The sequence below is a fragment of the Bacillus rossius genome, chromosome 5, assembly GCF_032445375.1.
Source record: "Bacillus rossius redtenbacheri isolate Brsri chromosome 5, Brsri_v3, whole genome shotgun sequence".
In the NCBI taxonomy this organism is placed as follows: domain Eukaryota; kingdom Metazoa; phylum Arthropoda; class Insecta; order Phasmatodea; family Bacillidae; genus Bacillus; species Bacillus rossius.
Genome location: NC_086333.1, coordinates 73,031,894 through 73,046,870, shown reverse-complemented (window position 1 = coordinate 73,046,870; position 14,977 = coordinate 73,031,894).

The following is a 14,977-nucleotide window of genomic DNA, read 5'->3' as shown; positions in this document are numbered from 1 at the left end:
AGCCGAATTCAAGTAGTTCTTTCCTACTTTGTAAAAATGATGGACTCCTAAAAAGGAAGCATGAAGACGATGAAGACACTTCAACATCATCAACATCGAATTATTATGGTAAATTGGGTGAAGACGATTCCTTCTACGGTGATTGTTACAGTGACTCTGAGGCTGCTGACAAAGACATAGCCTATGATGAAGCACCTAAAGCTGCCAAGATCGAAGAATGTGGCGGTGTCCTGAGACCGAAACGTTGGAAACGACGTGATATATTAAATAAATCTGATCAAGCTTGTGATGATCACCGTCTCAAACATGAAAGTTACCCTGAGGTTGGTGGTAAAACGGAAGACACCAGAGACCATAATATTTATTATAAAGGTGCAAGGAAGATGGTGATAGAAGAGAATGATTACACATCATGGAAAGATCCAAACATATTGGTTGACCGGTTAAGAATTCTACATGGTTCGCTTTGTGCAGGAAACTATTCGTGCATCAAAGAAATATCCTTCATACTCAAGGAACTGAGGGAAGCTGGCTACATACAATAATGGCTTGTTTTACTTGCATTTGTATAATGAAAAGAAATAAAATAAATAATTTAAGTTATAAGAATTTAATGTTTTTATTTCTTGTATTCTGATTTCTAACTAAGACTTAGATCTCGTAAATTTTGCATCCTTTTTGCCTTTTTTTTTTTGTTTTTTTTTTTTGTTGATGGAGCTTCCAAATGTGCTTCCTTATTCGATGGTGCTTCCAAAATGTGCTGCCTTTATGATAGTGCATCCAAAATGAGCTGCCTTTTCGTTGTCGGTGCTTCCAAATGTGCTGCCTTTTCGTTGTCGGTGCTACCAAATGTGCTGCCTTTTCGTTTTCGGTGCTTCCAAATGTGCTGCCTTTTCGTTGTCGGTGCTTCCAAATGTGCTGCCTTTTCGTTGTCGGTGCTGCCAAATGTGCTGCCTTTTCGTAGTCGGTGCTTCCAAATGTGCTGCCTTTTCGTAGTCGGTGCTTCCAAATGTGCTGACTTTTCGTTGTCGGTGCTGCCAAATGTGCTGCCTTTTCGTAGTCGGTGCTTCCAAATGTGCTGCCTTTTCGTTGTCGGTGCTTCCAAATGTGCTGTCTTTTCGTAGTTGGTGCTTCCAAATGCGCTGCCTTTTCGTAGTTGGTGCTTCCAAATGTGCTGCCTTTTCGTTGTCGGTGCTGTCAAATGTGCTGCCTTTTCGTAGTTGGTGCTTCCAAATGTGCTGCCTTTTCGTTGTCGGTGCTGTCAAATGTGCTGCCTTTTCGTTGTCGGTGCTTCCAAATGTGCTGCCTTTTCATAGTTGGTGCTTCCAAATGTGCTGCCTTTTCGTTGTCGGTGCTGTCAAATGTGCTGCCTTTTCGTAGTCGGTGCTTCCAAATGTGCTGCCTTTTGGTAGTCGGTGCTTCCAAATGTGCTGCCTTTTCGATGACGGTGCTTCCAAATGTGCTGCCTTTTCGTTGTCGGTGCTTCCAAATGTGCTGTTTTTTCGTAGTCGGTGCTTCCTATTGTTTTACCTTTTTGAAGGTGCTTCCAAATGTGCTTCCTTTTTTGTTGATGGTGCTTCTATTTTTTAATGTTGTTTTGACTCTAGTATTTTAGTAAATTGTTCTTGATTTGACTAGCGTATTATTCAAACCGGTTAATGTATATAAACGAGTCCTATACAGCAGGACGCTTATTTTGTTACTGCCGTTGACGGTGTACGGATCACCTAGTTTGTTTCTTCTGGTGTATAAGTCGCGTAATTGCCTGTTCTTGAGACTTCGATGGCATCTTTACCGACTTTAACGTCGTACTCGATGGAGGATGTACCATCGACTACGAGAACCATGACGTCGGCGCCGACGATGTTGGAGCAGATCCCGTTGGCAACGCCTCTGACAATGCTGGAGGAGACTTCGATATGTGCTGTTCCACCATCAGCTGAAGTTTCACCATCTGCATTCTAGACTTCAATTCATGAAGAGCGTGCATCGCATCAGTGCAAATATTGTGACGCATCATTTACTAGAACTTCAAATGCGCGCAGACATGAAAGGAGCGGTTGTTCTAATAATGTTCAAAGAATACAATTTCAGTGTATAAAATGTAATAAACTAATTTCACGTCTCGATAGCTTACATCGTCATTATAAAAAATGCTCCGAGACGTATAATGAACATGGTTATTGTTTCGACTCATGTGTTGTACCGGCTAATGAGACTATATAAGTGATATGAACTTCAGTCCGTCTCTGGCTGTGGTGATGAACGGATCGTATAGACATTTAAAGTCATGTAAAAGGCTTAGTCCGTACAATAAGAAGACTGTTTGAATCGAGAAATCCACAAAACTTTAGTAATTTGTCAGTGTTTTATTTTGTACTTGTAGTAGTGTAGTATGTATGAAATAAAAGTTTTTTTAAAAGAACTTGCGGTGTTTTTTATTTTCTCAAACCTTACACTTTAGTGGTACTTTTTTAAAATATTAATGTTGTTTTGTATCGACAAGGGATCGAACCACGGATCTTAGTCGATCCAATCAATCAGTATATTGATTACAAATTTATTTAATGAATTTTGAACTTTTTCCCGAATCTCTAGCATTAAAATTACGAATTTCCAATATGGTAGTCTTGACGTCTGAAAGGATGATGGTAGTAGAGGATTTAAAGTCTCTTTACGAAAGTTTAACATGGTTTATTGAAATTATTATTTTTTCATAAAATTAAACATTATTGCATCGATCGGGTATCGAACCGAGGACGTGAATCGATCGAATCAATATGTAAATTAATGAGTGATTTATTTAATGAATTTTGGAACTTTTCCCGAATTTCTAGCTAAATAATTACGGATTTTCAAGATGGCGGCCAAATTTCAAGATGGCGGGTGTCACAGTAATAAATGATTACTGCACTCTATCGGATAAGAACTAAACTAACATGGCGTGAGCGCACTCTCGCCGACGATACATTGATGATGGCTTCCAGCATCAAAGACAAGATGGCGGACATGACGTCATACTAGATGACGATCTATATGCTTTGAAAAAAAGTGGTGGGAGTCAGTCTGCTAGCACACACCACGGGGGGAAGGATCGGTCGCCATTTTTAATTTTTTTGCCCTCGCCGGGTTCGAACCGAGGACTCCGAACTCCGTGTCGTAAAAATATAATTTTTATAAATCTTTTATTAAAATATTAATAAATGGATTTTTTTTATAATTTTTAATTTTTTTTTCATTAAAATCGGATAATAAATAAAAAGTTAAAGATGGCGGCCGTAACAAAATTTGCAACGGTGACGTCATCATACAATATGGCTGCCATGACATCCTTATTTTCAAGGACGGCGGCTTATAAGCGGCTAGCTCTTAGGAGTTTTAAGCCGCTTTTAGGAGTTTTCGTTTTTTCTAGGGCAAAGCGACTTTTGAGGATTTTCGAAATCCTAATTTTTGAACTGTGGAATTATTTGAGATTTTTTGGCGGAATTTTTTTCCACATAAATGTAAATTTTGGCGAATTTTGAGGAATTTTGGGCAAATTTTGCCCAATTTTGGCGGATTTTGGCGATTTTTGAGGATCAAATTAAAGGTCAAGGTCAAAGGTCAAGGTCAAGGTCATCCAAGATGGCCGCCGTGACGTCACAATCCAATATGGCGGAAAGGACACACAGCACCACAGCCTGGAAGCCTGTGCCAGAACATACTAACCTATACTACTGAAGGGCTGGAAAAAAATAGTTTTCTGTTTAGAAATATTTTACTCTTCTCAGCCATATATCTCTTTTATCAACCCTTGCTTATAAAAAGAACGGCAACCTATCGGGTTTCGCTCACTTTTTGCTTCTTTGTTACTACGCGCCGTAGTAATTTTTTCCCACGCCGTTCATCAAACTCGAAGCAGGTAATGCAATTATGTTTTAACCAAAATAATTAAATCTCTCCAAGACACGCGAAGCCAGAGATACTCTAGTTCATTTGGCTTACTTTATTGGAGGGGAATATCCCCATGGAAACCTCTGACACAAGCAACAAGGATATATATATATATATATATATATATATATATATATATATATATATATATATATATAAAATTGTGGTTCTTAATTGATTCGTGAAGATAAGGACAGCTTTAAGCCTTAATTTTTTCTGTTTTTAGTATTACACTGAAAAATTTCTTTCATTATTGCAACAAAAAAATCTTTTGTCATCTAAAATCGATAAAAATATTTTAACCCACTTTATTATAATTATTCATATTTAAAGTTTCTTTTATATCTGAACATTGGCATATTTTGACCTTAATATCCTTTTGCGCCAACAATAGGCTGGCTTTCATCGCAACGACAATGCAAGTTTGCTTCTAACAAAATTGTCCTATGTCAAAAAAATAATTATTTTCTTTGGAGAAACTTAACCTTGCTGTGGCTTATGCTTGATTAATTAAACCTTTAACTGAGGCAGATGAAGCGGTTTTTTTTTAAATAGTTTATGAATAATTGTGAAGATGTAAATTCTTTATTTCTTTCCTTGCCACTGGTGATGAAGGATTTCCCTGCGGTATCTGCCACATCCAGCCACCGCCTTCGAGGCGAAAGGAAGAGAGTCTTTGAAGCTGAAGGGTTTTCCCGTCCCGCGACTACTAGTGTACCTGGAGACAAAACCCTCGCGTAAGGCATCTCTCTTTCTCTCTCTCTCTCTCTCTCTCTCCCTCCCTCCCCCCCCCCCCCCATCGTCATCAAGTCAACATTTACCCCGCGCTTGAGACGCTGCCGCCCAAGGAGGTTATATACTTTTTTTTTGGGGGGGGGGAGGCGAGAAGAGAGAATTAATTAGTGAAGCTCCTACTCAGACCATCTCACCTACCCCATTGTTCTTTATGAGTTCAAGGTATGCATCTTGTTTCAAGTAATTTTATATTTTACTTTTAACGTATAGGCCCCCTTTTGTTTGTGCAGGTTTTTACAAATTAAAATTATATTTATATATTGCATACTCTTCTTATAACTTCCTCTTATTTTTTTTTTAAATTTGCTTTAGTACTAGAAATTAAATAATTAAATTTATAACCGAAATATGCTACATAATTTTTCATAAAATGATTAAAAAATAAAATTTTCAAAACTATATAAATATATTCTTAGCTTTCAACATTTTTAGATTTGTAAGAAATTTCATAAACAATATGAAAAATGTACTTTTAATGAAAGTAACTCAAACAATTTTAGAAGGCAACAGAAATATTGTTTTAAAAAGATCTAAGTTCTGTAATTAATTTTTTTGCCTCATTTCCATATGATTACAAAGTTACAATGTAACTTTGGCGTTAAATTATGCAAAAGAATTATATACGTACTGTTAGTTTTTTTTAATCAAATTTTTTAATAGGTTTCAAACAAGTTTAATAGCTTTAAACGTCAATAAACCATTATGACCCTTCTCCCCCCCCCCCCCCAAAAAAAAAATATTATCTCATGAACTACGAGTATTACCTGCCTGGAGTGGTAAAACAAAGAAACAAATGTCCTCGTGCTAACATTTTAAAGCTTATTTTAAGCTTGGTGGCAGCCAAAATTGCTATTTTGCATGATTAAAAATGTGATTCTCTGGTTAAAAATTTAAAGGTAATCGCGAAGTGTCACTGTGGCCCAAATTTAATTGAAAGTTTTTTTAGTTACGATGTCCTTTACTCTGTCTAACTATACTCATCGAGCATTCCGTGGCCTAACAGAACTAACATATATTTTTTTTACCCCAAAACCAATAATTTATTATGTAAATATAGTTGGTTTCTCAAACGATATTACGCATTGCTTAAATTTACGTGGACATATTAAAAGATTAATCAATATTATACTAAATGAAACAATACTGCACCACATGCCTATGAATTATATCATCGGAGCAAGTTTAATAAAACAAAATTTACGTTAATTCATGCACCGTTTTTAGTTTTTAATCAAAAATTGATTAAAGTTTGAGAGCGCACAAACTGCTTTAAATCAATCAAATAACTTTAGTAAATTTAAGTTTAAATTATCTATTTTAATGTGTAATTTATTTTTCCATTTCCTTAGAATTAACATACAATAATATTATGTGTTTTACCATTGAATAACACCACATCTATCTTGATGTCCCAGAGAATTCCAGTGATTTGATATTCAGCAATTGCTCATTAATGATAAATTTATTTATATTTAGAGTGCAGTGTTTACATGAGCAGAGATAAATAGGTACTGAGAGACACAATATTGTTTGAAACATATTTTTATGCCGTAATAATATTTAAACGTTAAAAATTTAAAATTGACTTCTGTTGATGCAGACATCACATTGAAAGTTCTTGAAACACCGTAACGTTTTGCCTTTTGGCAGTATTATTTGGGTTGAAGTCGTTCTCAAGAAGGAATTTAATGATTAATGCAAACGAATTCACAAGCAACTATCTGTATCAGGCAGTCACTATATACTTCCGGCATTCTAATTAATTAATATAATTTACTTTTAAAGCCAATTTTTCTGCTTTTGAAACCATTAAAACCAAGATGGCGTATTTTAGTTTTTACCGTCCTCCTTAAATAACACGTATTACAGAGAATGTTTTGAATTTATACTTCTTTAGGTGGGTTATGAAAAAATTATGAGAATGAATTTTTTTGATGCACGCGCAATATATTGAACAAAATTTTCACAGGATAGAAAAGGCAAGATACAAAGAAAAATTATTTTGTGCTTTCAGATTTTATACTAAAGTGATTTTTGTTGAATAAAAAAAAATTTTGTTGTAGATATTGGTGAAATAATTTGTTTATATAAACTTTTTCAAGTGTATTTATTGAGGTAAGTTTATTTGTCCGTATGTATAACTTATTTTCATTATAAATTATTACATTATAATTTAATAAATAATGAAAATTAATAAATCATAATAAAACATTCAGCAAATGTATTGATTTTTAATTTTAAAAAATGTCGATTAATTCACTAAATTAAATAATTAATCTTGTACACGTGTGTTTATATTAATATTGAATACTTATTTGGAGAAACTAAATTTGGTTCAATTTTTTATTTTTACCAAACGTAGTTATTAATAGTTTTACTCCAATCGTTTTTTTATTTTTATTTATATAAATTATTTGCAACCAAAATTAAAGTTAGTATTGTTACTACACCGAGTAAGTGCAACTTCTGACGCGCACCCATTTTTGGCTGTTGATCAAATGAAGGTCACCAGGTCAGCCAAGGTCAGCTCTGCTCGCCACGTGAACCTTCCGAGGCGAGAGACGACGTCGTCTCCTTTCGTGTGCCGTGTAGTAGGGAGAGGGGGGAGGGGGGGTTGGAGTGATAGCGGGGGAGGGAGGCCCTGAACAATACCGCCTCGTCGCGACTGTTATGGGCTCCGGAAAGAGGCGACCCCGGGGTTCCTGCAGGACTCGTAAAATCCCCCCCCCCCCCCCCCCACACCCCACCCACTCTTCAAGGCACGCATGCAAGGATCCTGGGTTCCTCCCTCGCGGCCAGGAGCATGATTCAGCTGCGAGGTCGCCCCAGGACACTTCCGGGCCTGCGCTTCTCGCCCCGGCCACGTGGGACCAGCCAGTTACTCCTTTCCGTTCGGGGACCAGTCGCTCGATACAGTGAGATGTCTTTAATCCGGCGTCCCACTGTTCCGCCACCAATCCAGCCGCACTCGCGGTCGGAATCCAGCCCTGGGCATGAGGCATTTATTTAAGAGGAGTGATTCCGCGACAGGAACGGAAGTCGCGTGAAACGGAAATCTGTAACAAAATGCGAATCTGCGGCGGATGGCTCGAACCAAAGTTCGCAAAGCCAAAGGGTAACTTTATAGTTATATCTGTTTATTTAATTTCAGCGAGATAGGTAGATAGTATTTTAATTAAAATTTCTTGTCAAAATATCAAGTTTTCTTTAAGTTTTTTTCCGCTTTTATCGGAGCCGTTTCGTTATATAGATTAAATTCTCGGTTTGCTAACCATGTGATTCTATAGTCGACGAAAATGCTTCGGCAGCGAATTCCAGCGGCAGATGTGGAAACCACGCACTCGTCGTTAGTTCGAAGTAGCACGGAAGCTTTATGGCAAGCGGTATGAAAAATATTTGAACACAACTGCGCCGCCACATTTCTTGGTAATCACGCGACAAATTGAGATAATTCACATAATCCGACTTGAGAAATCTAGCTCAGTTTAAGAATCAGGCATGTGTGCTTGAATGAAATTTTTCGCAAACTTAAACAAAAAAATAATTATAAATAATTATTTTATTATTTTTAGGAGATTTCAAATTTTCTGTCTAATGTCCAGGCGTCAAAATGGAAGGAATTTTCAGTTTCGCAAAAAAAAAAACTATCATTTTTGGTTGAAAAAGATTGTAAGGGTAAGAAATTTATAAATAATAGTGAAAGAATAATGAACTGGTCTGTAGGTTGTTTGAGAAGGAAATGTTTTCTGTAAATTGTGGAGTAAATATTAAAATAAGTAAAGAAGAAAAATGTATTACATTTTGCATAATATCAAAAGAAAATAATTAATTTTAAATTCAAAGCACTGCAATATATGGCTTATAATAGAAACTTGGGAATATATCATGACAAGACTTGCCTTCTGGCAGGGAAACCTGCATGATTAAAGGAAAAATGTATTTGTTTCATTTTTTTTTGCATGGAGTTCTGTAGCTTTGGCCTGAATAAGACGAAACAAAAGTTCAGTTACAACCGAACTGAATGGTTGGACGCAAATGATCAAAGACGTCTGAGATGGTTTACAAAAAAAATACAGCGGCAGAGTCCAGCGCTACTCTAATTTAAAAATTGATTAGAACTTTCCCGTTTACATGATTCATTATTAACACTTTAATTACCAGCTATGAGGCTTGCAAACTAGCCCGAAGTTCGCCGAACAAAGCTGGAATAATTCATCCCCAAAACCCCCCTCTATTTTGTTGTTCTTGTTTACGTCATACTCTTGGGCGGTTATTACTAGCGACTCATAGGGGAACAAGGTAATATAGCAAAGTGGATGCGATGTTTTCGCATCCAACACTTCAGAATCGCATTTGGTGCTCGGACGTTTTACGGCGGATAAACTTGGTGATGAAAACTGTTCAGGATTCAGAAGTAATTAAAAATAAATAATAACAGCTTTCACATACAAAATATGATGCTATTTATAGAAAATTTAATTGATTCAAAGATAATTTTCTGCATTTCTAAAATATTTTTTTAATTAAAACACTTTAATTAAACATTAATATTTCTGATCTATGAAAAGAAACGTTTGTTTCAGTGAATACATTTTTATAAAATATTTTGCATACTATCCAAATGTTTTAATAAGTTATAAGTTAATTTTTTATGATAAAACTTCCGACACATAATTTTAAATTCTGCATAAGAATCAATTGTATAACTATATTTTTACGTATATGAGATTTATGTTTGGATACCGCTTTTTTTTAAGTTTTTAATTAGTAAATAAAACAATTTAAAAAACCCGAAACATGTCTTTATAGAAAAATTTTCAATGTGTTTTATATTAATGTTTAATCACCCATAAACAATGAAAAAAAAGTTTTGGTAACTTTATCAAATTTTATAACTGCTTAATTAATGTTTCACTTGAAATATTTTATCCAATAAGTATTCTTAATGCTAATAAGTTAATTATTTTGAAAATATTTTGATGATAGGGTTTTTTTATGGTTCAAATTCAGTATCTAGTGGGTTCTTTAAGGATCATCCGGAAACTTTAAACCAGATTTCGATAAAACAGTTTTTGGTTATTAAGGTGCATAGATAACTTTAAAACAAGAATTAATACCAATGCGAAGTTTCACACATAAGAAGGTGAGAAGAGATTATATTTCAATTTAATTTTAAAACTCGTATCACCTTAGTAATATAAGTAGAAGGTGAGGTAAGTGGTATGAATAACAATTAATCAAACACTAAAAATTATTTTCCGAAATTTAACCTTAGCTAAAAGGGGTGAAAAAATATTATACTTCCAAAGCAAGATAAGCAAGAGTAATCATGTTTAAAATTATAGCCTAAGCATCTAAACACAGTGAAATATTTTTTTGAAATTCTAATTAACGGTGGTTAATTCAAAACATTTTACTGAATAAATAGACAAAATAAATTGTCAGATGCATAAAATATTTATTTCTTAATATAACTGTTTAAAAAAGTTATTTATGGAGTATTTATGCGTAGGCCCTCCTGATTTTATAACTTCTGTTTCAGAGTGTTCGAATATATATTTTACCTTGATGAAATAACACTTACTTCCTTTTTTAATTTCATGAGGTAGACAATTAAAATAATATTCTTAAACACGCACCTAAATTATTTTTACAAATTTTATGCTATCGTTTACACTAAAACTTTCATTTACTATGGTTAGAGATATTCTTAGAATTATTAAATAATTTCACCTTATTACAAATACTTCCCATAATTTAAGATTATTTGATACAATCACATGTTTATTAGAAATATAAAATACTGGTATAGTTTATTATAAAACATATTAGTTTACTATTAGTTCACTGAGTATTACTTAAAAAAAATCTCCAAATAGTTTACCTCTCACCTTTTTTCTCACAGGTATGCCAATATAGCAATTAACAACCAAGTAAATATTGCAATATCTACTAACGAAACAAAAACCAAAATCAACTATTTTCTTTCTTTTAACCGCAATTATGAACTCTAGAACAATTATAATAAACTTACAATTATATCGATTTAAAATTAATTTTGCCAATATTGACTTTATAAATTACATAACTTTTTATTTTTTAAATAATATTAACCCCTGTTACAACTTAAGAGGTGATATTTTGGAAAATGAAGTTTTATTAAGGTATGTTTATTAAACATTTACTATCCTTCATTTAAGGTTGATTCAATTAAAAATATTATTTTTTAAAATTTAAAACACTATTTTCGAATTTTCACCTTTTAAAAAGTAGAACTTCAGCATTTTGTAAGAAAGAGTTGGTAGATGTTGCATGTCTGTAAATAATACCACAAAACTTACATCCCGCTTGATTAGCTTCAGAGGTACAACTTTTTCACGAAAAAAAAAAAATCAACTACATTTTTACCCTTTTTACGTCGAATATAGAAAAATGGCAAAGGTTAAAATTAATATTAAGTCATAATTTTTATCTTAGTCTTGCCTAGTATTTACCTTAATATTAATTGGCTTCGATATAAAATGGTTTAATAATAAAAACTTACGTAACTTCTTTTCACTGTTTTTAGGGTCGAATATCGAATAAATGTGAAAGAACTCAATATTATTAATTGTTTACGTTATTTATGCAGTTTCTTTATTGGTTATGGTTATGGAGCTATGACATTTTTATGATAAAACATAACTTACTCCCTTTTCCAACCCTTAATAGACGAAATCCAGAAAAACTGAAAAAATTCAATTCGTAACTCTATGTGCTTGTTGTTCATTCTTAATATCTAACAATTTTGTATAGTAAATTTGGAAATATGTTTTTTTTACTCCTAACGTTAGCCCTTTAAACCTTTGAGGGGATGAATATTGCAATTAATAATAAAATTTAGTTTATTATTTTACCATTTGATTTATATAAAATTTAATTAGTTTCAGACGTAAATTTTTTTTAAAAATAAATGAAAACTTACCCCCATTATCACCCCATTAAAAGACGAATTTTCGTAAACGCAAACAATAAGCATTACTTAACTTTAGATGTATTTTCTTTTAGTATCTTACTTATAGTTATAATTTAATTTGAAGTTTTCCATTTTTATGTTTTAAAATACGCCTACCCCTTTTACCATTTTAGAGTTTGAATAAAGCAAAATGGTAGGACTGTGGCTGGTAGTTTTCGTATGTGTATTATTAGTACCAATCTTTTTTTATCAAAGTTTAAATAATTTATCTTAGAACCATATTCATTCCTTTTTCACAACTTATGGCAGGAATTTCGCAAAAAGGTAAACTTTTAGTTGGTATTTTACGTATGTTTGTTATAAGTCAATAAATTATTTTACTATACTTAATAGTTTAATTCGGAGCTATTATTATTAACCAAAATAGTCTTAATTTTTGTTTTCATTTATTACGGGTTGAATTTCGGAAAATATAACGTTTGTGATTAGTAGATTTATGTTTATAATTGGTACCCAAAATCACTTACTATGCTTCATTAAAATTATAGATATAGTTATTTATCTTAAAACATACTCATTTTTCACGCTATAAGGTTTGAATTTCACAAAATTGTAGTTAGTAATTTTCGTATGTTTATTTTTACACCCAATATAATTTATTACGCTTAATTCAGTTATGAAATATAAATAACAATTTTAAAGAAGTACTTCTCTTTCACCCCTTAGGGGTTGATTTTCTCAAAAAATTAAATTATGTTGTAAGTTTTTGTATGTGTATTATTAGTACACGAAATCATACCTTATGCTTAATTAAATTCGGAGACATCATTATTAATTTTTAAACAGACGTACCTCTTTTCACCCCTTAAGGGTTGAAATTCAAAACAATATTACAATTTTGGTGATTAATTTGCCTTTTTTCCTTAAGCTTGATTAGTTTCAGAGATATAATTAGTTATCGATATACCATATTTACCCCTTTTTCACCATCTCAATAGTGGAATTCTTTATTTAGACATAATCTAGTTTCTAAGTTAGTCAAAGAGTTTGCCATTAAAAAAACTTTATCTAAATTCGTTTAGTAGTTTTCGATTGATGTTCGAACGAATAGACAAACAGACAAAAATAAAAAATAAAAAAACAACATATTTTTGAGTTCTTAATAAAGTAAATAGCTATTTACAAGATATTTTTCATTATTTCATCCAATGTACAGACATTTTTCCTCGAACAGTTTTGCTATTAATGCATATAAATATATAATTCTTATCAAGCGTGAGGTAAGATATTGGATATTAATATCAAATATCTAAATCTAAGATTCTCTTATACAATTTTTCGAAGGGTTACCCTTGTAAAGATTTAAAATGGGAAATATATAATTGTGTAAAAAAATTATGTCATCGAATCTACTTTAAAAGGAGTAAGAACCTGGTTAGTAAAAATATTTGTATTAAATATTTTTTTTTTTTCATTTTATGTTTAACCATTTATAAATAGGTATATATTGTAAATAAGGTGAAATGTGTTGGCTTGATTTTATTAAACCTAAACCTATTTCGGAATCCATTTAGGAAGAAAATAATAAAATTTGACTTATTTATTAAAATAAAATAGTAATTAATAAAATATACAATATTTCGTTTAAAAAAAATTATTCCTTAAAGTGATTAAAACGTGATGATTTTATTATCGCTTAGTTAAAATAATGAAACCAAATCGTCTTAAACTAGGAGTTAAATAATACTTTATATTTCAATTAAAACTAGAGATCACTCTTTACTCCAAAAATGGGAGAGCAGTTAGAATATGTAAAATATATCTCCTTGTGGCTTGAAATTTTTATAAGTCTGCTATACTAGAAGATAAAAAAATCTATCGTTTTAAGTATATAAAATAATGTTACGAGTGTTTAACTGATTCTTTGAAAATTTCTTTATGAGATAAATAATAGAAGGCTTACACTCTGAATGTATTTTAAATATAAAAAATAAATGGTACCATATTTGATAACCATATTGATTTTAAAAGAAGGCACAATATTAATTTTAAGAGTTACATAAATTTTTTTTAAAACAATCTTTACCTTTTTATTTACTAGTATAAATTTTACACATTAACGACGTCAATCATGTATTAGTCCAAATAATTTTTATGCAAAAATCTTATGTATAAATAATTTTTTTCTGACGATAATTTTGGAGACTTAGGTCACGAAACGAAAAAAAAGATATAAATTTTCGGGAAGTGGCGCGTTATGACCACAGCAATAGGTTATATTTTTTTTTTTGAAATCTAGCAAAAATAAATTAAACAAACGGGGAGCTAGATAAACATAGTATTTTGGCTGCTGCTACGAGTAAGTAAACACGTATAAGAAAATTAATCAGAAAACAATTATGGCTATTTAGAAAATATTAAGGCACAAGTTGCAATTTTTTGCATAATTACTGTAGTAAAAATATTATTTTACTGTGTTTGTTATTGTCAGGCGTCGGTGATGACATTAATTACTTTTATTGACAAACTCAGATATACTAATTTTTAAATTATTTTTCTTACAGATTATATTGCATTAATAAAATCTGAGGTTGAAATTTAAAAAACAGTATTGGGATTAAATAAAATATAGTTATACAAACATATCTTGTGACTTTGTTCATAACATTAAATATTTTCAGCGTTGTATGATGAGCCACGGTGGCTAGCAAATCCCTGTTCCTTAATAAATAAAAAAAGACTGTATCAAGTTTTGTGATATAAAATGGAAATTATTTTTTTTTCCAAAAAAATTCTTTACTATTAAAAGGCACTACGATTTCTTGCATTTCTTACTTTAATCATAATTCTTTTTTTTCTATTTTTGCTTTTTATTACCTGGTTCTCATTTCAAATATGCTTTCATTTCCCATGCCTTTCATAGCTCCTTGCTTATTATATTCTTCTGCTTTTTCCAAATTCTATTCAGCCTCTTTTATTTCTTTCTTCTTTTAACCATCCCGTTTTCATCATTTACTTATTATAAATTTGCTATTTTAATAAACTAATAATTTTTAATTTGGTGCTTTTCGACTTTTTTTAGAGTAAAAAATCTTAGAAAATATTTTTATAACAAAGATTTCCAATAGGAAAAATGTTTGCAAATTTAAATACTAATTAATGTTTAGCCAACCAATAATTTCTCTCTGTCTTGAAATTTTAATTGAAATTATTTACTTTAATGCTATTTGTTATAAACATGTGTATTAGAAATTTAGTATATCAATTGTGCAAAGACGTATTTTAAATTAGGTG